Raw genomic sequence first — 22,931 nt, 5'->3', positions numbered from 1 at the left:
TAAACGGCAAATGCTTGGTCTGAGGTCTGCTTCTAGGAGAACCAATCTAAGATAGCTAGGATTCTCAACTCTGGCTGTATATTAGAATCAACGGGGGGAATTTTTAAACCATCGATATCCTGCCCTAGACAAAGATCCCCCAATGATTCTAAAGTTCAGCACTGATTTAGGCCAGTTGATGGCCTTTGGGTAGTTTGATTTCACCCTTTGTTATATTCCCAGCATTCAAACAGGCCTAGCATAAATCCCATCTAGGAAACTGCCCAGCCCAGGAAATCCTCCAATCTGAAAACTTGGCAGCAACAGACCTACTTCAGGCAGCAGAAAAATGATATTGCTCCTTGGCAACCCCACTGGCATCTGGGGGAGTTCTGAGATCAGAAGGGCCTAGAGGGCTTCTTGAGGAAAAGTTTATACAGCTGGCAAACAAAAGCAGGCCACTAGTTCCTGCCACCCTGAAAAGACCACTGCTGTCCATGTATGGCTGCAAATCCACTTTATAGGGCTACCATGACACCACAGCCATAGAGAGTCTCGTCTCAACAATACCCCTTGACTCCTATCAGCAGGCAGCCTAAGGGTGCTGTGGTAGTTAAATTTTATTTGTCAACTTGGCTAAACCATAACACCCAGTCATTTGATCAAACAGTCTAGAGATTTGATGTGAAGCAGTTTTGTAGGTGTAACTAATTTCTACAATCAGTTGACTAAGTAAAGCACATTACTTTTGATGATGTATTAATAGGTGGGCCTTGTCCAGTTAGTTGAAGGCCTTAGAAGCAAAAACAGATTTCTGGAGACTTCTGCCTCAAGATTCAAGATAGAAATCTTGCCTATTTTTAGGCAATATGAGTTTCTTGCATATTAGCCTGCCCCATCAATTTTAGACTTGTCATTCTCCCACATAATTGCATGAGCCAATACTTTAAGATAAATCTATTTACAATAAATACACAAATCTATTGGTTCTGTTTCTCTAGAGGACCCTGACTGATACATGATGTTCCACCATCTTCAGTATCAAAGGCTCCAGGAAAACATGACTATGGCCTTGATTTTAGCCAACTCTTCAGTCACATTCAACCTAGTTGAACTCAACCTAACCAAGTCAAGGATTCTACTTCCAGCTGCCAAGTATATCCCTACCATTCTCTCTCTCTCCAGTGCCCAACTGCAGCCAAGTTCTCTTCTACATTCTCTTTACACAGGTAGCTGATTACATAGCTTGGCTACCTATCCAGCCCCGCTGGAACACGCCTAGAGCCAATCTCCACCTTCCCTCACACAGAACAGCCTCTAACCCCAAACTACATTTTCTCTCTGCCATCTCTTAACACCCCTTTCCTCCTAGAACCACTGACACAATCCAGTGCTTAGCAAACTTCCAGCCATATGCAGGTGCTCAAAAAAAAAAAAAAAAAAAATCTAATGCAGGAAAGGTGGTCACTTACAAGCTCAGGAGCTCCAAGAGGATTTTTGAGAACTCTACTGGTGGACCAAAGAAAGTCAGAAAGTCCATCTGCTTCCTCCCACAAGTGGTGGATCACTGGCATCTCAGTGGAATGCTGTACTGTTGGGCTCAACTCCTCCACACCTGGGTGTGCTCACTGGAGCACAGGTCAAGATTCACCTCCAGGCCAACTGTTTCTGCTAAGGGGAGAGGTGTCTAGGGCTTCCCTAATGGCTCAGTGGTAAATGACTGCCAATGCAGGAGACACAGGTTCGATCCCTAGTCCAGGAAAATGCCACATGCTGAGGAGCAGCTGAGCCTGCGCGCCACAACTACTAAGCCTGCGCTCCAGAGCCCAGGAGCCTCAACTACTGAAGCCAGAGTACCCTAGAATCCGTGTTCTGCAACAAGAGAAGCCGTGCACTGCAACTACAGAGTAGCCCCCTCTCATCACAACTAGAAAAAAGTCCATGTAGCATTGAAGACCCAGGGAAGCCAAAAATAAATAAATAATTTTTTTTTAAAGAGGGGGAGAGGAGTCTTAATCTAGAACAGGTAAATGGGCAAGAACACTCATATCTTGTCTTGGCCATCATCCCATCCACCTCCTGTCCCTGTTCTGGTCTCCTTAGTACCAGACATCTTTGGTCTACATACACAAGGATTCTCACTTTTGTCTCCTGTTTGGCCAGCCTTCTGCACCCAGCTTTGTTCTCTCACAAGTTCTCGCTTTGAGATTCTTGACTCTGGAATCAGAGATACACATTTTGGAATCCTGACTTTATCACTTACAAAGTAGGTGACAGTAAACCTTGCTTGGTTCCTCACCTGTCAGGTGGAAGCCACCTAACAACCTTCCAGACTGCTGTAGGTTTAGAGGTGATCAAAGAACTAGTGAGATCTAGCAGAACATCTGACACGGCAAGAGCTTTTAAAATGTCAGCCATTATTACCACCACTGGGGCTTCCCAGGTGGTGCTAGTGGTAAAGAACTCGGCTGCCAATGCAGAAGACATAAGATATGGGTTCGATCCCTGGGTCCGGAAGATCTCCTAGAGGAGGGCCTGGCAACCCACTCCAGTATTCTTGCCTGGAGAATCCCATGGAGAGAGGAACCTGGCAGGCTGCAGTCCATAGGGTCACAAAGAGTGGGACATGACTGAAGTGACTTAGCACACATTATTATCATTATTGGGCAAAAGTTAATATTTAACATCCAGGCACCACCACAATTATTTTTTTAAAGACATTTTACACGTGGGTCAGAATAGCCTGCCCACCCTCCAGACTAGAGAACATAAGCAAAAGACTTTCCAACTACTCCCATAAGTTTGCACAAACTTAAGAGGGGAAATATTAAAAAATAAAACACACTACTTAAGCTCCTTATATTTTGAAATTTCAATTTTCCTAGCCATTTATTATCTGTAAGCTTCACTCCATATGTGAAAGGAGCTGGTTTTTCAGCTTCCCCTTTTGGTAGCTCAAAAAATAACATTTCATGAGAACTGTTTTTTCATAGAAAACTGAATTAATTTCTGTGACTCTCAGCCCTAAATCTACATTATAAGTAATTTGTATACAGCTTTATAAAATGTTCTCACACTTGATCTCCAACCAAAGAGTTCCACTTTTATGGATCTCTGTGTGGCCCGGATGATTACATCTTTTAAAAGCCCTGCTGCAAATTCTGACGACTAACTGACTTTGAACACCACTGACCTACTCTCTGATTACATTAATAGATAACTCAAAGCTGTACAGAGGATGTGATGCATAAATAGATGCGGGCTTGTACCAAGGGGGCTGAGGGCAGCCCTCAGCTGTTCTCAGCCTGCTCTCTGCCCGTCCCTCCTGCTCCAGGTTCTGCTTGTCTGGAACCTGTCTGGATACTTTAGTGCTGACTGCAAGTTACCCCGTTCCTGCAAGATCCTGGCAGACCGACCTTAAAGAGGCGGAGCCTCTGCGGCCACTAGATAGATGCTCCCTCAGACCAGCAGTCCAGAGAAAAAAGGGGCTGGGGAGGAGGGAGCTGTGTGCAGAAAAGAAGAAAGGAGCAGAGGAAAAGGGAGAGGGTGAGGGGTAAAGCTGCATCTATGCATCTGGCCAAAGGAAAAGAAACGTGACCAAACAAGACGGGTTTCCACAGACAACAACAAGCCCCTCCCAGCCATTCAGAGATTGCCTGGTTCTCTGCACCGTACATAATGCTGCTTTTGCTTTTGTTCACATCTATTTTAGAGGAAATTATTGCCTAGCATTGTCATTTCCCCTGCATCTTATACATGTCCTCACTCCGTGACTGGACATTATTAGTAGGTTCTCTCTCCTGTTCTCAGATGTGGTAGCAGGACGCAGCAGCTCACTGGAGCAGATGTGTTGCTCCGCAGATCTGTGTCGCATTAATGACTGGTGCACTGGCGGACTGCCCTCCCCCGTTACCGCCCCCACACTCTACTTCGTCTCCAGGCAGAAATGCGTCTCTCCTTCCTTTGGGTCCGCAGCACTTGGTATTATTCTAGTCTAATCTGTCCTACAGATACTGGATTATGTCTGTGTCACCGCTGCCAGGCCATGAGCACCCCAGGAAAGCTAGCTGCTTTGTCCACCAGCTCTCAGCACAGTACTGGCATCAAGTAGGCTCTTGAATGCCTGCTACATCCACTCCAATTTTCTACCTCCATCTTATTTCATTGGCATCTGGTTTCTTCATCACTTGGAATGAAATCAATGAACGGGTAAAAATACAGGGCAGGGATCCATCGTGCAGCTCCTTTCTGATGTCACTGCAGACAACCTATAGGACCTGTCTTGAATTTCCGTATCTGTTCATCAACTGGACACAGGCAGCTCCAAGGACACTTCCAGAGGTTGAAGCACTAAACACAGGAGACAGCTAGAAGCATGGCACTGAAGAAAGCAAATGGACCTGTATAATTCCCTGCAGATCAATCCTAGTTCACAGAAACCTTGCCATTGTGTATTTCATTCCCATTTGAAGAACAAAAAAGAGCATCTCGGGGCTTTGATTTGTTCAAGGTCAGAGAGCATGCTTAGGACTGGAACTCAAACATGTTTGAACCCCCAGGCCACTCTCCCCACACGGTTTCATCAGTGGGAGACTGACCACACAGTGTCAGTCTTGGGGGCATTGCTGAAGAACTATGACTTCATTAGGATGGAAAATAGCTTCTATCCTCCCTTTTATCACAGGTTGTAATATAAGACAGAGTTTCACAGTGTGACATTTCTCACTAAATCATGCCCTTTTCCAACTCTGCCTTTATTCCCCTATTGGAGCAAGGTCATTTAGAATTTTTTATTTGAATTATTGAGAAGAAAAAAATCATTCCCTGCTTTTTATAGGCTTTAGGGCATGTATTCCTTCACCATCCTAACTTATAATCTTTCCCAGTACTCCCTTTCAATACACAGAAAAATAAAATTTTCAGTCCAAGTATACCCTTGAAATTTAGAGTCCATATCTTTCTAATAACTTAGCCTAAAAGAGTTTCTTGAAATAAGCTCTGAATCCTGGAAGACATATTTCATGAGAATTTATCTAGTTGGTTTCCCAATATTTATAATATGAGAATATCTTCCCTACCAAATATAAAAATACATCTCTGCCTGATAATAGTTGTGTTTAAAGTATTCATTGATTGAAAAAACAGTCAAAATGATAAAAATTCAAAATGAATTCATTCAAGTTGGGAAATATTTGTATTTTCTGCATCTCTATGGCATCTATAATCCATCTGCAAAGTAATCACTAGTACATGCGTGAAAAATAGCTGACTGCAAGATAGGCCAGGCCAATCATCAAGGGCCTTGTGTGGCATACCAAGGAGATTAAGATTTATTTTGCAGGCAAAATGGAATTAAAAGAAGTTTTAAAGCAAACTGACAGGACCAGATCGATCGATTTTTTTCAGAAGATAATTTTGGCAGCAGTGCATGTACATGTGTGTTCAGTTGCTTCAGTCGTGTCCAGCTCTTTGCAACTTTAAGATGGACTGTAGCCCGCCAGGCTCCTCTGCCCATGGGATTTTCCAGGCAAGAATGCTGGACTGGGTTGCCTTTCCCTCCTCCAGGGACTCTTCCCAACCCAGGGATTGAACCCACGTCACCTGCTTTACAAGTGGATTCTTTACCACTGAACCACCAGGGATGCCCTTTTGGCAGCAGTACAGACAGCCAATTATGAAATGGCAAGAACAGTGCCAGGAGTTCAGGAAGGAAGTGGAAAATGACACTGGAGCCACAGTGATGGGAGATGCCTCTGACCTCAACATTGGAGGACTTGGTAAGCCAGTAATGCAGGAGATGGAGGTCTTTAGAATCAAAATCTTTGAGATTTTTTTTACCTGGAAAATAATAAGGAATACCAGAGGAGGTGTGTACTTTTTGAATGGGGTTGGGGTTGGAATTGGTGGAATGGCACATGAGATTGAATGGAGTTATATGTATTAAGCTTGAAATAATAGGGTACATTTAAGTAATGGCTCTCCTGCATGCCACTGGATATTCAAGTCTTATAATGAGGAGATCTGAGCTGGACCTTTAGGCAGCTATAAATGGTAGTTGTTATGACAGTAACTTATAAGTCAGATAGCCCTTGGTTCAAATCCACTTATTTACGGGCTTGAGCCAAATCTTAAACTTCTGAGCCTTAGCTTCCTCACTGGAAAATTGGGATAATGCCCATATCAAGGGTTTCTTACCAGAGATTGTAGGATCATAATTTTTTAAATTAAAGACTACATATATTAGTAACTCTTGTAGGCTTCCCTGGTGGCTCAGACAGTAAAGAATCCACCTACAATGCAGGAGACCCGGGTTCGATCCCTGGGTTGGGAAGATCCCCTGGAGGAGGGCATGGCAACCCACTCCACTATTCTTGCCTGGAGAATTCCATGGACAGAGTGGGCTACAGTCCATAGGGGTCACAAAGAATTGGACACGAGTGAACAACTAACACACACACTTGAATGGCATATGGTAGCAGTATATGCCAACTATACTATTGTTATGCATACAGTATATACATTTATATACTGTATATATATATATACAGTATTATATATACAGTATATATTGTTATGTATACAGTATACATAATGATACTGGCTCAACATGTAGCCAGTATTGTTATGTAGATTGCAAGTCACCAGACGAGTGGCACTATCTCCTGAAATAGTGGAATTTTTCTTGCAGAGCAAGAGAGAAAAATAAAAAGGAGGGCCCTAGTGATACCACGCTAGAAAAAAAAACAAAGGAAGGCACTGACAAAAAGGCTGAGAAAGCAAGAAGGAAATCAGGAAAAGAGGGTGGCTCAGCAATCATCGGAGGAAAGAGCTTCAACAAGAAGGAGGTGGTCTGATTCCTGAAGATTAGGACCAAATGTTCATCTTGAATTAATAAGGAAACCACAGTGCCCTAAAGAGTGATGTGAAGAATGGCAACTGACTGGGACAGTATTCAAGTGCTTCTAGAACTATGAGAGGTGAATTATCAAAGCCATTATATAACTGCAAGACAGAGAACATAATCTGGATTAAAAATGAGAGCATAACTAACAGAATAGACATTGCCTAAAAAATGATGCATCTATTTGACAAACTGGGAGCAGTTAATGTCTGCTGCTAAAGTTTCCACTATGGATGCAAGAGAAAAAGTAATTCTTGTGAATTATTATACTGTACAGCTGTAATTTTTATAATGTCGTATGTCAACTACATGTCAATAAAAATAAACAACTGAAATAAGTTTTAGAAAAGAATCTTGTAAAGAGCCTGTTTTACTCCAAAAAAGGAATAAAAATTTTGAGTTAAAGAAAACCGTTCCAACAAAAAATGTCCAAATAATCCCCTCACTCATCTAACAAATACAATCCATCAATAACTGCTATTAGCTCTATTTTCAAAATCAACCCCAAATTCAACCTCTTCTATGGTGGCTAACTCCTTTGTTAATTCAGCTAAATCAGAGCCGCATTTCCCAGAATTCTCTTCCTTGTGTGGATGTGGGTTAATTTTGATGTAAGAGAAAACTGCATGAGATTTCACCCTTCAAAGCAAAACAGCATCACTGAGGTCTAAGGTCACTATAGGGCACCCTGCGGCAGTTCACTTTGTTGCTACTGACTTGTCAGTGTACCTTGTTGGAGCCTGAAGCTCCTCTAGCTCCCTTCATTATGTCCTCTTCTGTCTTCTCCATGCCCTGGACCTGCTGAAGGAAGGTTACCTGCATCATAAAGTTGGAAGCACTGAGAGACAGATGTGATCCCAGTTTGTTCCCAGTCTCCCCTGCTTCACAGTCAGCTTTTGTTCCCAGCTCCTGGACCTACTGATTTCAGTGGCCTCAGGCCTCCACCAGACACAAAGGCACCAGTTTTCCAGAAAGTGCTCCGTCCCTTACCACAACTGCATAAGGTCTAAGTCCGGCTTCCCAGGTGGCACTAGTAGTAAAGAATCACCTCCCAAAGCAGGAGACATAAGAGACATGGGTTTGATCCCTGGGTCAGAAGATTCCCCTGGAGAAGGGAATGGTTAGCCACTCCAGTATTCTTGCCTGAAGAATCCTATGGACACGGAGCCTGGTGGGCTACAGTCCATGGGGTCGCAGAGTCAGACACAACTGAGTGACTAACACTTTCACTTTTTCACTTTCAAATCCTATAATAGATCCCATATTTCATACTATTCACAGTGGTTGTTTCCCTGATTGAACCCTCACTGATACAGAAATTGATGCTAAAAGTGATTCCAGGAAACAGAAACTTAAGGATGGTTCTCTAAGTTAGCTTTGGGTTATCTGGAACTGATTTCCTAATATAGTTAGGCAGGCAACAGTAGAGGAGACAGTAGTAGCTTATGATATGCAAAAGAATTACTTGAAGTATCACCTGGAGACATCAAAGTGATAATATGTAATCAACTGTTAATAGAAGGCAAGGATTTGAGTGAATTCATTGCTACCAATGAAGATTTTTAGTGAAAGTAAAAATGTTTGTGAGTCAATGAGTGCTTCTAAGTGTACTGAAGAATGTGTGGGGAAAAAACTGATGCACTTAAGGATTTATAACTGTCCTGAAAGATAAGGATATCCTGGACGATAAGACCAAGGTTTCCAAAAACCAAACATGAAATTTAATCCTGTGGGTGGCTGAATTACAGCACAAGTTGAATTCTCAACTTTGCAGGGTTTCTTATGTTAAGGTTAGGACATCGATTGAGAAGAAATATGACTTAAAATTTGGGACAGGAATATGGGAGCAGATTTCAATGAATCTGGGGACCTTGGAACCCCTAAATTCTTACTGATCCTCCTTTGCCAGTAGAAGCAGCCCTTCCTCCTACCACAGTCTGAGGACGTCAGTTATCTCCCATCAGAAGAACCCATGTCTTCCTGTGAGGTGGTCACCTAGCATCAAACAGTTGATCTTCTTCGAAGATCATGCCTCTCATTACTTCTAGACCAGTATCCAGACTCCAGTCCCAGCAGGGCCCCGGAGGTAAGCCGTGAAGCGTGATTCACAAGAAGGTCAATGCACACCTCAAGAGCTGCAATACTTTGTCAGTATATACTGAAAGAGCCTCAGTAATGTGCAAAAGAGTGGATTTTAAATTGTACAGGATCTGGGAAGAAGAAATGCAGTGTTGGACCCACTGAAATTAGTTAAGTGCGCTAAGCAGAGATTCTGAAATTAGTGTGTTAGCTTGAGCAGTTACAAATGATCCTAAACCTGGAGTGAAAAGGACTTTACAGTAAATGAACCTGAAGTTTCATATCAAGGGATCCAAAGGCTTTGGAAAAAATGACATGCTTAAGTGGATTTATTATGCACTACTTGTTCAGATATCTCTAACTATGTTCCCAGAATGGTTCAGAGGATACTCCTTCCACTACAGCTTTGAGAAAGGCACTGGGGAAGGAATTACAGCTTCTATAAGGAGGGCTATGGTGGCTGTTCTCTAAAGGTTAGAAATGAGATGGGGAAGTGCTGCTATTAAACTGGAGTCTCTGAATTCAACAAGGATAATAAGATTCTGGGGTGGTAGGAGCCAACTGGTAGCATTTAATCACATTGTTTATTTCAAATCCTAAAAGATAATGTTGTTAAAGTGCTGCACTCAATATGTCAGCAAGTTTGGAAAACTCAGCAGTGGCCACAGGACTGGAAAGTGTCAGTTTTCATCCCAATCCCAAAGAAAGACAATGTCAAAGAATGTTAAAACTACTGCACAGTTGCACTCATCTCACATGCTAGCAAAGTAATGCTCAAAATTCTCCAAGCTAGGCTTCGACAGTATGTGAACCGAGAACTTCCAGATGTTCAAGCTGGATTTAGAAAAGGCAGAGGAACCAGAGATGAAACTGCTAACATCCGCTGGATCACAGAAAAAGCAAGAGAATTTCAGAAAAACATCTACTTCTGCTTCACTGACTACGCTAAAGCCTTTGACTTTACTCAAAAGTAGTCATGTATGGATAACGTTTTTTTTTTCCCCAGTACTCATGCATGGATGTGAGAGTTGGACTATAGAAAAATGAGCACTGAAGAATTGATGCTTTTGAACTCTGATGTTGGAGAAGACTCTTGAGAGTGCCTTAGACTACAAGGAGATCCAACCAGTTCATCCTAAGGGAATTCAACCCTGAATATTCATTGGAAGGACTGATGCTGAAGCTGAAGTTCCAATATTTTGGCCACCTGATATGAAAAACTGACTCACTAGAAAGGACCCTGATGCTGGAAAAGATTGAAGGCAGGAGGAAAAGGGGATGACAGAGGATGAGATGGTTGGATGGCATCACCGATGTGATGGACATGAGTTTGAATAGGCTCCGGGAGTTGGTGATGGACAAGGAAGCCTGGCGTGCTGCAGTCCATGGGGTCGCAAAGAGTCAAACATGACTGAGTGACTGAACTGAACTTAAAGCCTTTCACTGTGTGAATCACAACGAACTATGGAAAGTTCTTAAAGAGATGGGAATACCAAATGACCTTACCTGCCTCCTGAGAAACCTGTATACAGGTCCAGATGTAACAGTTAGAACCGGACGTGGAACAACAAATTGGTTCCAAATTGGGAAAGGAGTACGTCAAGGCTGTATATTGTCACCCTGCTTATTTAACTTCTATGCAGAGTACGTCATGCAAAATGCCAGGCTGGATGAAGCACAAGCTGGAATCAAGATGCCAGGAGAAATATCAATAACCTCAGATATGCAGATAACACCATCCTTATGGCAGAAAGTGAAGAAGAACTAAAGAGCCTCCTGATGAAAGTAAAAAAGGAAAATGAAAAAGCCAGCTTAAAATTCAACATTCAAAAAGCTAAGATCATGGCATCCAGTCCCATCACTTCATGGCAAATAGATGGGGAAGCAATGGAAACAGTGACCGACTTTATTTTCTTGGCCTCCAAAATCATTGTAGGTGGTGACTGCAGCCATGAAATTAAAAGACACTAGCTCCTTGGAAGAAAAGCTATGACCAACCTAGACAGCATATTAAAAAGCAGAGACATTACTTTGCCAACAAAGGTCCATATAGTCAAAGCTATGGTTTTTCCAGTAGTCATGTATGGATGTGAGAGTTGGACCATAAAGAAGGCTGAGTGCTGAAGAATTGATGCTTTTGAACTGTGGTGTTGGAGAAGACTCCTGAGAGTTCCTTGAACAGCAAGGAGATCAAACCAGTCAATTTCTAAAGGAAATCAGTCCTGAATATTCATTGGAAGAACTGACGCTGAAGCTGAAGCTCCAATACTTTGGCCACCTCAAGCGAAGAGGTGAGTCATTAGAAAAGACCCTGATGCTAGAAAAGATTGAGACAGGAGGAGAAGGGGACAACAGAGGACGGAATGGTTGGATGGTATCACCAGCTCAATGGACATGAGTTTGAGCAAACTCTGGGAGATGGTGAAGCACCAGGAAGCCTGGTGTGCTGCACTCCATGCGGTCGCAAAGAGTCAGACACAACTGAGCAACTGAACAACAACAAAATCACAGAAGACAAGTAAGATATAGGCAAAGAATTGAAAGAAATCAAAAGAGTCTGAGCCATGGAGACCTTTGACTTTTGATAGTTGATCGTAATGTCCGTAGGACTGAAATAGGTGATGGCCCTTTTAATGTCCAATTTGTTTAGAGTAAGTATTGGTGGCGAAAAGAAGTCATACCTGAGTCAGAAATAAAGAATTGTGGACCCTCAACCAATTACCAGACTTAAGCCAGTTCATGGGCCCAAAGCCCCTCGGAAGAAAGGAAGACAGGAGTCTCCTTGAGGAACACTTACTAGACAACCAAAAGACACACAATGCTCCTGAGCTTCACAGAGTGCAGCTGAGGATGTGAGATCATGGTGTGGGGAATGAAAGTGGGAACTTCTTCCTACCTTGAAAGAAAGCCCAGAGGTAGGAGGAAAGAAACGGTGTCCCAGGTGGTTCAGCGGTAAAGAATCTGCCTGTCAATCCAGGAGAGGTAGGAGACATGGATTCAGTCCCTGGGTAGGGAAGATCCCCTAGAGGAGGAAATGGCAACCCACTCCACTGTTCTTGCCTGGGAAATCCCATGGATAGAGAAGCCTAGTAGGGTACACAGCCCATAGGGTCACAAAGAGTTGGACACACGACTGAGGGACTCCCTACCCCACCCCCAAGGAGCATTGTTAGACCTCTTTTTTTCTCCCTCCCCTACAAAATGTTAATAATCACACCTACTCCGGCCCTTGGTTAGGGCCACAAAACACTGCAATAGGTGCTCTTTGCTGCCTCCTTGTGGACAATATCACCCTCAAGGAGTGCAGGATCTGAGATCTGTTCACTCATTCCAACCAAAGAGCTCCCAGGCCTGGTGTGTAGACCACATGCTTAGACCCTTTTCTCCAGCCTGAAACGTGACAGCCCAAGTGTCAGTCAGAGAGAACACCGTCTTTAGAATCACACAAACGAAGTTAAGCCCAACCTCTGCTATTTACAGGTTTTGGGACCTCCAGCAAATTTTCCCCTCATTTATCCTAAGCATCCCAACTGCTAAATGAAATTTAAATATTCACACTGAAAAATTGTTGTGAGGTATACAGGTGAAGAGAAATGACTGAAAAGCATAAATTATAATGTCCAGCACAGGGCAAGTGTTTGATAAATGGTCCTAACATGATTTGGCAGTTGCCCTTTGCAGCTTCATTGCTGTTGTTCAGTCGCTAAGTCCTGTCTGACTCTTTGCAACCCCAGGGACTGCAGAACATCAGGTTTCCCTGTCTTTCACTATCTCCCAGAGCTTGCTCACACTCATGTCCATTGAGTCGGTGATGCCATCCAACCATCTCATCCTCTGTCATCCCTTTTCCTCCTGCCCTCAATCTTTCCCAGCATCAGGGTCTTTTCAAATGAGTCAGGTGGCCAAAGTATTGGAACTTCAGCATCAGTCCTTCCAATGAATATTCAGGGTTGATTTCCTTTAGAGATTGACTGGTTTGATCCCCTAGGTGTTCAAGGAACTCGCAAGAGTCTTCTCCAACGCCACAGTTCAAAAGCATCAATTCTTCAGTGGTCGGCCTTCTTCACGGTCCAACTCTCACACCCATACATGACTACTGGAAAAACCACAGCTTTGACTAGATGGACCTTTGTCGGCAAAGAGATGTTCTCTGCTTTTTAATACATTGTCTAGGTTTGTCATAGCTTTCTTCCAAGGAGCACGAGTCTTTTAATTTCATGGTTGCAGTCACTGTCCACCGTGACTTTGGAGCCCAAGAAATAAAATCTGCCACTGTTTCCACTTTTTCCCTTTCTATTTGTTATGAAATGATGGGACTGTTGAGATCAGATCCTTTGCACTTGGCTCCAGTAGCACCTCAATGGCCTATCACAGCAAGCTGACCAAAGATCAGATGTCTGTCATCAGGCCCTGGTGCGGGAAGGAGAAAGACACACCTTCTCTGGAGCGTCTGCCTGAGAGCCAGTCAGTTCTAAGAGTATTACTGGAGAGGGATGGGAGCTGAGAGGGATTTATAAGTGGATTTTTAAGTGTAAAGCCTGCAGCCAAGGCCACTGCCATCAATTCAGAATCCTGACCCAGTGTCTTCACCTCATCATTACCCTTGACATCTACCTCCGAGGATAGTTCTGGGTAACCCAGATCTGCCCCCTATGCCCACCCCCCGACTCCTCAAGTCAATTCCCCACTGGAACCCCTGACTAGAGGTCCATTTATAGCAACATGTCCAACCTCCTCACCATACGGCTCCTCCCCATCCCACCAAACAATACTAGCCTCCACTCTCCTATTTATCAAAGAAATTCTCCATCTTCTCAGACTACTCATCACCTAGACTGCAACCTTTTCCCCCAGGGCACAATCCCTACTTTGAGGAGTCTCATTCAAGCTGGGTACGTTATTCGTCTCCTGTCCAGTGTCCAGACACAATCAGAAGGAGTAAATCAGTCCTTTCGCCTTCCACTCTACAGATATCATGGCTGCTATTCTCCAAAGAAAACAGCACCCTTTCAAAATCTCAATTTCCTCTTCTACCAATTCTCAGGTCTCTCTACTCCTCCGAGACACCCTGACTTAATCCACTGCTTAGCACAGTGATTTAAAAGGCCTAGATAAATATCTGTTGCTTGTTTCTCCATCGCAGGCATCAGAAACACCCACTTCCCAGAGTATCTGACTTTGTCACAAGGGGCTGTGTGACCTTCCTATAAGTGGTCTTGCCTCCCTGAGCCTAAACTCCTGCACCCATCAAATGGCAGTAACAGAAATACCTCTAGAGATAGTATTAATAAGAGGATTAGGGACTTCCCAGGTGGTGCAATGGTCAAGAATCCACCTGCCTATGCAGGAGACTCAAAAGCCACGAATTCCATCCATCAGTTGGGAAGATCCCCTGGAGGAGGAAATGGCTGCCTACTCCAGTACTCTTGCCTGGGAAATCCCATGCACAGAGGAGCCTGGTGGGCTACAGTCCATCATGTCGCAAAGAGTTGGTTACAACTCAGCACGCCTGCATACACAGACACCCAGTAGAGAGCCTGGCTCCCACTTGGGGCCTCTCTAGTGAGAGACTTACCTGAAAAGATGGTTGCCCTGGTGATGTCCAAAGAACAGGTGGCTTCCCTGGGAGGGGAAATAGTTTCCAGCCTCCTTTTTTATCTCAAGATACAAGTGAGGGCTAAGCTGTATAAAAGAGACCCTCCAGTCTCTTCATCTCTCCAAACTATACTGAGAACACTTGGAAAATATATCATGTGTTATATCAAATATATATATATATATATATCTGACTGAATCACTTTGCTGTACACCTGACACTAGCACAATATTATGTCAACTATATTTTAATTAAAAAAAGATTTTTTTAAGTAAAAAAAAAAGATTTTTTAAATAAAAAAAAAAGTGTGTGCATGAATGCTAAGTTACTTCAGTCATGTTCAACTCTTCGAGACCCTATGAACAGAAGCCCACCAGGCTCCTCTCTACATGGAATTCTCCAGGCAAGAATACTGGAGTGGGTTGCCATGCCCTCTTTCAGGCGATCCTCCTGACCCTGGGATCAAACCCACGTCTCTTTTGTCCCCTGCATTGGCAGGCGGGTTCTTTACCACTAGTGCCTCCTGGGAAGCCCATTAGAGTACAGACTTGTTACTAAAGAATTATTATTACTTTTTCCTGACTTTAACCCCTTCCCATAGTTGATTCCACTATCAGGGTCAAAGGTTTCTTAAAGATTCTACCACATAAGAAAAAAATCCATCAAGCATTTAGTATTTTAACAAACAACCGAAACAATATTTTATAATTATAAATAATATAATATATAATATAAATTATAAATTTATAAATTATTTTTAGCCATTTCCATCATTTCAGCTTATCCCTTGCAAAGAGAAAGGTAATGTCTTATAATTTTCCTACTAAGTCAGCATATGAAAATGAAAATGAAAATTCTATCAAAAGTGCATTTGATATTGCTATGGTTCTCAGCCTTAATGAGTTCTCAAAATCTACCTGTAGGTTATTTTAAACACAAAGATGCTTGTTTGGGGCCATAACAAATGTGCTGCTAAGAACATCTTATACTTGTCTTTGGGAGCGCATATATATCCATCTCTGTAGAGTAATCTGAGACTAGAGTTGCTAAATCATTGGAGAACAGAATTGCTAAATCATTTGTAGATCTACCAAGTAAAGTGTTAGTTGCTCGGTTGTGCCTGACTCTTAGTGACCCCATGGACTGTAGCCCACCAGGCTCCTCCATCCATGGGATTTCCCAGGCAAGAGCACTGGAGTGGATTTCCATTTTCTTCGCCAGGGGATCTCTTCCTTACCCAGGAATTGAACCCAAGTTTCCCGCATTGCAGGCAGATTCTCTACCAGCTGAGCCACCAGGGATCCCAAAGAGTTCCTAAAATGGTTGTACAAATCGACACTCAGGTGAACAGTGTGTGAGAATCAAACTGTCCTGTATCCTCACCACCACTTGGTACTCTGTCCTTTACAGTTTAACCATTTCAGTGATTATTTTAATTTCCACATCCTGAACCACTCATGAAGTTGAGCATGTGTTTATTGGTTATTTGTGTATTTTCTTTTGAGATGTGTCAAGTATTTTTTCGAGTTGGCTTTCTACTAATTCATATGTATTATGCATGTATATATATTATATTCAGGGTACACATTTGTTTTCTGTGTGTGTGTGTGTGTATGGAGAATATTTTTCTTTACATCTCATTCTCTTAATGGTGACTTTTTTTGACTAGAAGTTCTTAAGTTTAATAGATCTCAATTGTTGCTGTTTTGTCGCTCAGTCATATTTGACTCTTCATGACTCTGTGGACTGTAGCATGCCAGGCTTCCCTGTCCTTCACCATCTCCTGGAGCTTGCTCAAACTCTTGTCTCAAATATAAGAGATATCAAATACCAGTTGTTAACTAGTTAGGTGCTCATCAATAGTAAAATGGATAAATAAACTGAGGTTTATTCACAGAATGAAATACTATACAAGACTGAGAATGAATGAATCTGAACTATCTGCAGCAATATGGATGACTCTCACACAGCACTGAGGGAGAGAAGCTAAACACAAGAGTATGTATTTAGTTGTTTTTTTTTTTTTTAATTCCAAAAGCAAAATAATTCCATATGTTAGTCAGGATATTGATAACTTTGGCTGGACTATAATAACTTTGGCTGGGGTACAAACGGCTCCCTTGAGCTGCTGGTGATAATCTGCTTCTTGATCCAAGTGCTGGTTACCCAAGTTTGGTCAGTTCATAAAAATTCACGTTTATGACATGGTATGTTCACTTCAATAAAAAGTTAATAAAAATAGAGGTTCATGTGCCTGAGACCTAGGCCTAGACGGCCCAGATGTCCATGTTTCCTAGTGATTCAGGTGGCAGACAGGGCCAAGGACCTTTAATCAAAACTCTGACCACAAATGGGCTTCCCAGGTAGCTCAGTGGTAAAGAATCTGCCTGCCAATGCGGGAGCTGCAGGAGACAGTGGTTCATTCCCTGGGTCGGGAAGATCCCCTAGAGTAAGAAATGGCAACCCACTCCAGTACTCTTGCCTGGAAAATCCCATGGATAGAAGAGCCTGGTAGGCTACAGTCTATGGGGTCGCAAAGAGTCAGACATGACTGAGCTACTTCACCTTCACCACCTTGCTGCAGATATAAGGACTAGAAGTCCCATTTCTTGAAAAATGTGTTTGTTGGACACATTTCAATGGTAGGGTTATAGGGAGCATTTGAAATGCTAGTAATAGGAAAAAAATTCTTTAATATTTTGTTAATAATTTTTACATATATTTGTATCCATCCCTGGTGGCTCAGAGGGGAATGCAGGAGACCAGGTTCAATCCCTGGGTCAGGAAGAGCCACTGGAGAAGAGAATGACAAACCATTCCAGTATTCTTACCTGGAGAATTCCATGGGCAGAGGAGCCTGGTGGGCCACAGTCCACGGGGTTGCAGAGAGTCGGACATGACTGAGCAACTAACACTCAATATATTCATGGAACCACATGTGACTAGTGTGACTGAAAAGCTGAATTTTAGGTTTTATGTGATCTGCATTATCTTAAATTTAATAGCCACAGGCAGCTAGTGGTTGCCATAGTGTACAGCACAGATGTAGAACACTTCTTTCATCACAGTAAGCTCCACTGAACTGCCTGGTCTGGTCTGATCCCCTCCTATCTTCGTCCTTACTTCCTGGATTTCAGTGTTGCTGGCTGACCTTCTGTTCCTCACCCACTTTCAGCTCCTTTTCCCCCAAGGGTGTCTGCACAGGTTGGTCTTTCTGTCTAGGTCTTGTTGCTTGTTGATCTTCACATGGCAGCCTTGTCTCAGCTTCAATGTCACCTCTGCAGAAAGGCTTCCCCTTTCACCCAAATGAAAGATTCCCTTTTATGTTGTTGTCAAACAAAGCATTTCTAGTTAGATAAAAACATTTTCCATATGGTTTGTTTACTTCCTTATTGCCTGCGCCCCTTTTGGCATGTTATTTCCCCAAGTGCAGGAACCTTGAACGTCCAGTGTAGGTGGAGGACTTAAGCTTTAAACAGTAAGAGGCAGAAATCAACACAACATTGTAAAGCAATCATCCTCCAATAAAAATAAATTAATAAATAAGAGGCAAGGCTGGTAAATGTGAACCTGCTGGGGATAAAGGGATTTGAGAACCTAGGAAACCTAGGAAGAAGCTGCTGAAGAGGATTTAACTATAACTAAGGGGGTCTCTCGGAGAAGGTAATGGCAACCCACTCTGGTACTCCTGCCTGGAGAATCCCGTGGATGGAGGAGCCTGGAAGGCTGTAGTCCATGGGGTCGCTGAGGGTCGGATACGACTGAGTGACTTTACTTTCACTTTTCCCTTTCATGCATTGGAGAAGGTAATGGCAACCCACTCCAGTGTTCTTGCCTAGAGAATCCCAGGGACGGCGGAGCCTGGTGGGCTGCTGTCTATGGGGTCACACAGAGTCAGACTAGCAGCAGCAGCAGCAGCAAGGGGGTCTCTGAGCACCACTGAGGATCCATGAGGGAGTGGAAATTATCAACATTTGCGGTGCAATCTGTAGTATGACTTTTCTCCAGTAAGAGGAACAGCCTAGATAGATATGCTTATCACATGTAACCCTCACAACAGCCTCTGAGGTGTGCTAAAGTGTCCCCACTTTACAATGATAAAACTAAAAGGCAGAGAGATTTAGTAACCTACCTAAGACCATGAAGCTAATAAGTGAAGAAGCTAGGATTTGAACACTGGCATTCAGAACCCAGAGCCAGCGCTCTTAGCCACATCATCAAACTGCCTCCTTCCTTATTAGAGTAGCATGTGGTGGGTATTTCATTAAAAATGTGATAAATGTCCATTGCAGGGCTACAGGATTTCCCATTCCATCCAAAATGGCAATTCAGGCATAAGAAACAAGATGAGACAGATAACAGTAACATTTGAATAAACTTATATAAGTCAAACTTTTGCCCACAAACGATACATATCATGTAAAGAAAGAAAGTGAAATTGCTCAGTCATGTCCGACTCTTTGTGACCCCATGGACTGTAGCCTACCAGGCTCCTCCGTCCATGGGATTTTCCAGGCAAGAGTACTGCAGTGAGGTGCCATTTCCTTCTCTAAGGGATCTTTCTGACCCAGGGATTGAACCCAGGTCTCCTGCATTGCAGGCAGACACTTTACCGTTTGAGCCACCAGGGAAGCCACCATATCATGTCAGAATGCATACAAAAAGCAGACATTAAATACTTTAGAATGTTTAGATCAAAAAAAAGTTACAGAAAAACAGGGAGTAAATAAATAAAACAAGAGAAGAGCCTTGCATGGACATATAGAACTGGGCATTCTGCCTGAGGCTGGGGAGACCAGGGGCTGCCAGGGTCATCTCACCAGAGAGGAGGACCCAGGTCAAAAGCTTCCCCCTCCCCTCCATGGTCTCTCACAATTCTGACTTCAGAGGGCTTAGGGTGACATGGAGAAGATTTCAATACATACTGAACTGCTTATAAATATAGATATTTTTTACTATTACTAGCAGTTGTCACTCAAAAATATGAATGGCCTTCAAATCAAAAGATGATAAATAAAGATACTATATCCTTGATGGTTCTCATCTTTAGAAAAACTCAAATATGTTTTCATATTTTAGGAATCCACAGCTCTGAAGCATGGCCCAGCATTCCAACGTGTGTGTGTGTGTGTGTGTGGGAGGCGGGGGCGGTTAATATTAAAAGCAATCCTGAGATGATGTGCATGACCAGCCACACTTGGGAAGCATTGCACTGTGCCTGAGAAACTACCCATCTCTTAGTCAGAAAATAGAAGGGAGAGACATTCCAAGCATGAACAATGACAGTGCAGCATGGAAAGTCCTGGTAGCTTCTGGAAAAAGTCATCTACTAGAGCTCCAGTTTGTGGAGATAAGTGGTGGAAGCACAAGCGATGGGGTCAGATCCCACATGTGGGGGAAGATCCCACATGCCATTGAGCAACTAAGCCTGGCGCCATAGCTACTGAGCCTGCACTCTAGAGCCTGCAAGTTGTAACTACTGGAGCCCGAGTGCCTAGAGCCTGTGCTCTGCAACAAGAGAAGCCACTGCAGTGAGGAGTCCCTGCACCACAAAGAAGAGTGGTCCCCAATCTCCACAACTAGAGAAAAGCCCATGCAAGAATGAAGACCCAGCACCACCAAAAGTAAATAATTTTTTTTTTTTTTTTAAGGGAAGGCAGTCGTATAGACTTGCTGTCTAACACATCAGGGAGGTGCAGGATAATGCTAATATTTCTGGCATTAGAGACTGGGCAGGAGGTGGTCTCAATGTACAAACTCTACATGGATAAGATCAGGAGGAATAGGCCACTGAGCCATCCCAGAAATAAATCAAACTCTTCCTGTTTTGAATCATGTAAACCAGAATGTGGATGTTTAAACTGTTGTGTTCATTTCATCCCAACTCCACACCTAGGCTGGAAGCCTGGGAGGAAGGAATAATAGTTGTGGCTTATTTATTCCAAATACAAACACTGTGTACAAGCAGCTGGGCTTGCTCAGTGTCTTGTGTTGGATAATCTAATTTCACCTTTGGGTTCCCTGGGTCTGTCTGGTTTCTGTGTAATTGTTTAGCGAATCTGCCACCCTCTTTAAGCCCTGAATCAGCTTGGTAAATATCACTGACCCACCAGATTACATCATTGGTCATGCTGGTTTTGAGCATCTATATCCCTTTATGTCTTAGTACTTTCTCCCTTCTGCCTAGATCATTCCCTTCTCATTGGCTTTTTTTTGCTACCCTTTTTTTTTTTTTTTTTGCTACCCTTTTTTTTTTTGCCTCAGTTTTGCTGGATATTATAAAAGCAACAGTTTTGATTTCTTGTATAAAGTACTGTTCTAATAAGCATGTTACAGTTCAGCTCAGCACCCTCTTCAATGGTGCCTGAGGGAGCCTGCTGGGAAAATGTGTAATAAACCAGCAAAGAGATGATGAGACATTGGTAAGGAGGGGTCAGGAAATGAGAAAAAGGGAAGAGGCCCAAGAATTCACATGGAGACTGCAAATAAATGCATTGAGGGGAGAGGCCAAAGGTATTTAAAAGACTGGAGATCACTATTCAGTGATTCAGATTCCCTGGTGGCTCAGGGGTAAAAATTCCACTTGCCAATGCAGGATATGCTGGTTCAATCCCTGGGTCAGGAAGATCCCCTGGAAGTGAAATGGTAACCCACTCCAGTATTCCTGCCTGAGAAATCCCACAGACAGAGGAGCCTGGCAGGCTACAGTCCACGGGGTTGCAAGAGTCAGACACAACTTAGTGACTGAACAACAAATTTAGGAAAGAAGATGTGACAGAATATTGAATAATTATCACTGGGAGCAGAGATGCGGGTCAAGCAAATATTTTCACTCAATTTTAGTATGGTAGAAATAGTCAACATGGCTGAAAACCGGAAAAGATTTCAAAAGAAACAGTTACTGGAGCACCTCTGCCTACCTTAACCTCTGTATAGAATTCTCTCTGGTTCAGTAACACACCAGACTTCAGAGAAGTTGCTCTTTGCTCTTAAGTTTAGGATCCCAAACTGTCCGGCCTCCCCTGCTGAGAATCCTACCTTCTCCTGAAAATAGCAGTACAAACCAATAGAGTATTTAATTTACATTATATGCAAAAAATAGAGAGTCCAGAATACAGCAATGGAAGAAGGAAAATGAACTCAATGAGGGTTGATGCCATTAGGGTTAACATCAGATGCACAGAACTGTGTCCAAATCTAGCGTAATGTTTTTGCTACCCTTTTATTGAAAAGGGTTTGATTTATGCACCCTTTTCCCCATCTGGGACATTGATTTGCACAGGCATATACTATATTCTATTTTATCTTTGTGTCTCTAGTAACAAATGGTGTGCCTAGCACAGAAAAGGCACGGAACACATATTTGATAAAGGAATGTGGTTATTTTCTTGACAAAATAATAATCATCGAAACTCTCAACTGAAAAAAAAAAGGAAATCATTCTGAGAATCATCACCTTAGAGACTTAAAGACTTTGAGAGTCTGTACACTGTGTCCCTCGTATCCTACTACACCTGGCTTATAAATTGGCTTATAGGCTTTCTCTCCAGTTGCAGAGAGAAATTATTCCAGAAAATCTCTCTGGTATACTCCCCACTTACCCCAGATCCACTACTTCTGCTGCTACGTCCGGCTGTCCAGACTCAGAGCTCGGTACCTCTGACCTGGAGAGATGCTCTGCACGCCTTCAGGTTTCATGACTGAGAAAATTTCCCCTGTGGTTCATGAGACCTCTTCTTTCCACCTGGCTCTTATCCCTGCTGCTGCCCAGTGATTATGACTTTATTAGGATCCAGAAATATCCTCAGGATAATAAAATCAACTCTTAGAGTGCCAAGTCAAAATGGCAACAAATACAAGATGAACTGAATTAATAGAGACACTTACGGTCACTTGGGCTTCCCTGGTGGCTCAGACAGTAAAGAATCTGCCTGCAATGCAGGAGACTCCGGTTCAATCCCTGGGCCAGGAAGATCCCTGGAGAAGGGAATGGCTAACCACTCAAGTATTTTTGCCTGGAGAATTACATAGACAGAGGATGGTCACATGAGTAAATGTGATTCTTCAGGGGGTGGGTGGTCTCTGACATGGCTGTTCATGGCAATCCCCTGGGAAATCTATGACTCCTGACTCCTGGTTCCCATCTCCATGGATTCTGATGTGATTTTTCTGCAATGAGGCCTGGGAGTCAGAATATTTTTAAAGAATTCTAGGTGATTCCTGTGTACAATTTTTAAATCACTGCTTTGGGTTGAAAACCAAACCAGTGCCATTTCCCCGCCACATTGCAAAGAACAGGCATTACTAAATGAGAATCAAACAAATCCTTAGCAGTGTGTCCTAGTCTCTTGACCCAGAATATCATCGCATCTATAT

Source organism: Bos grunniens, chromosome 4, assembly GCF_055505025.1.
Source record: "Bos grunniens cultivar Pamir isolate PY7600 chromosome 4, Bosgru_T2T1.0, whole genome shotgun sequence".
Lineage (NCBI taxonomy): Eukaryota > Metazoa > Chordata > Mammalia > Artiodactyla > Bovidae > Bos > Bos grunniens.
Note: the sequence above shows the minus strand (reverse complement) of the source record.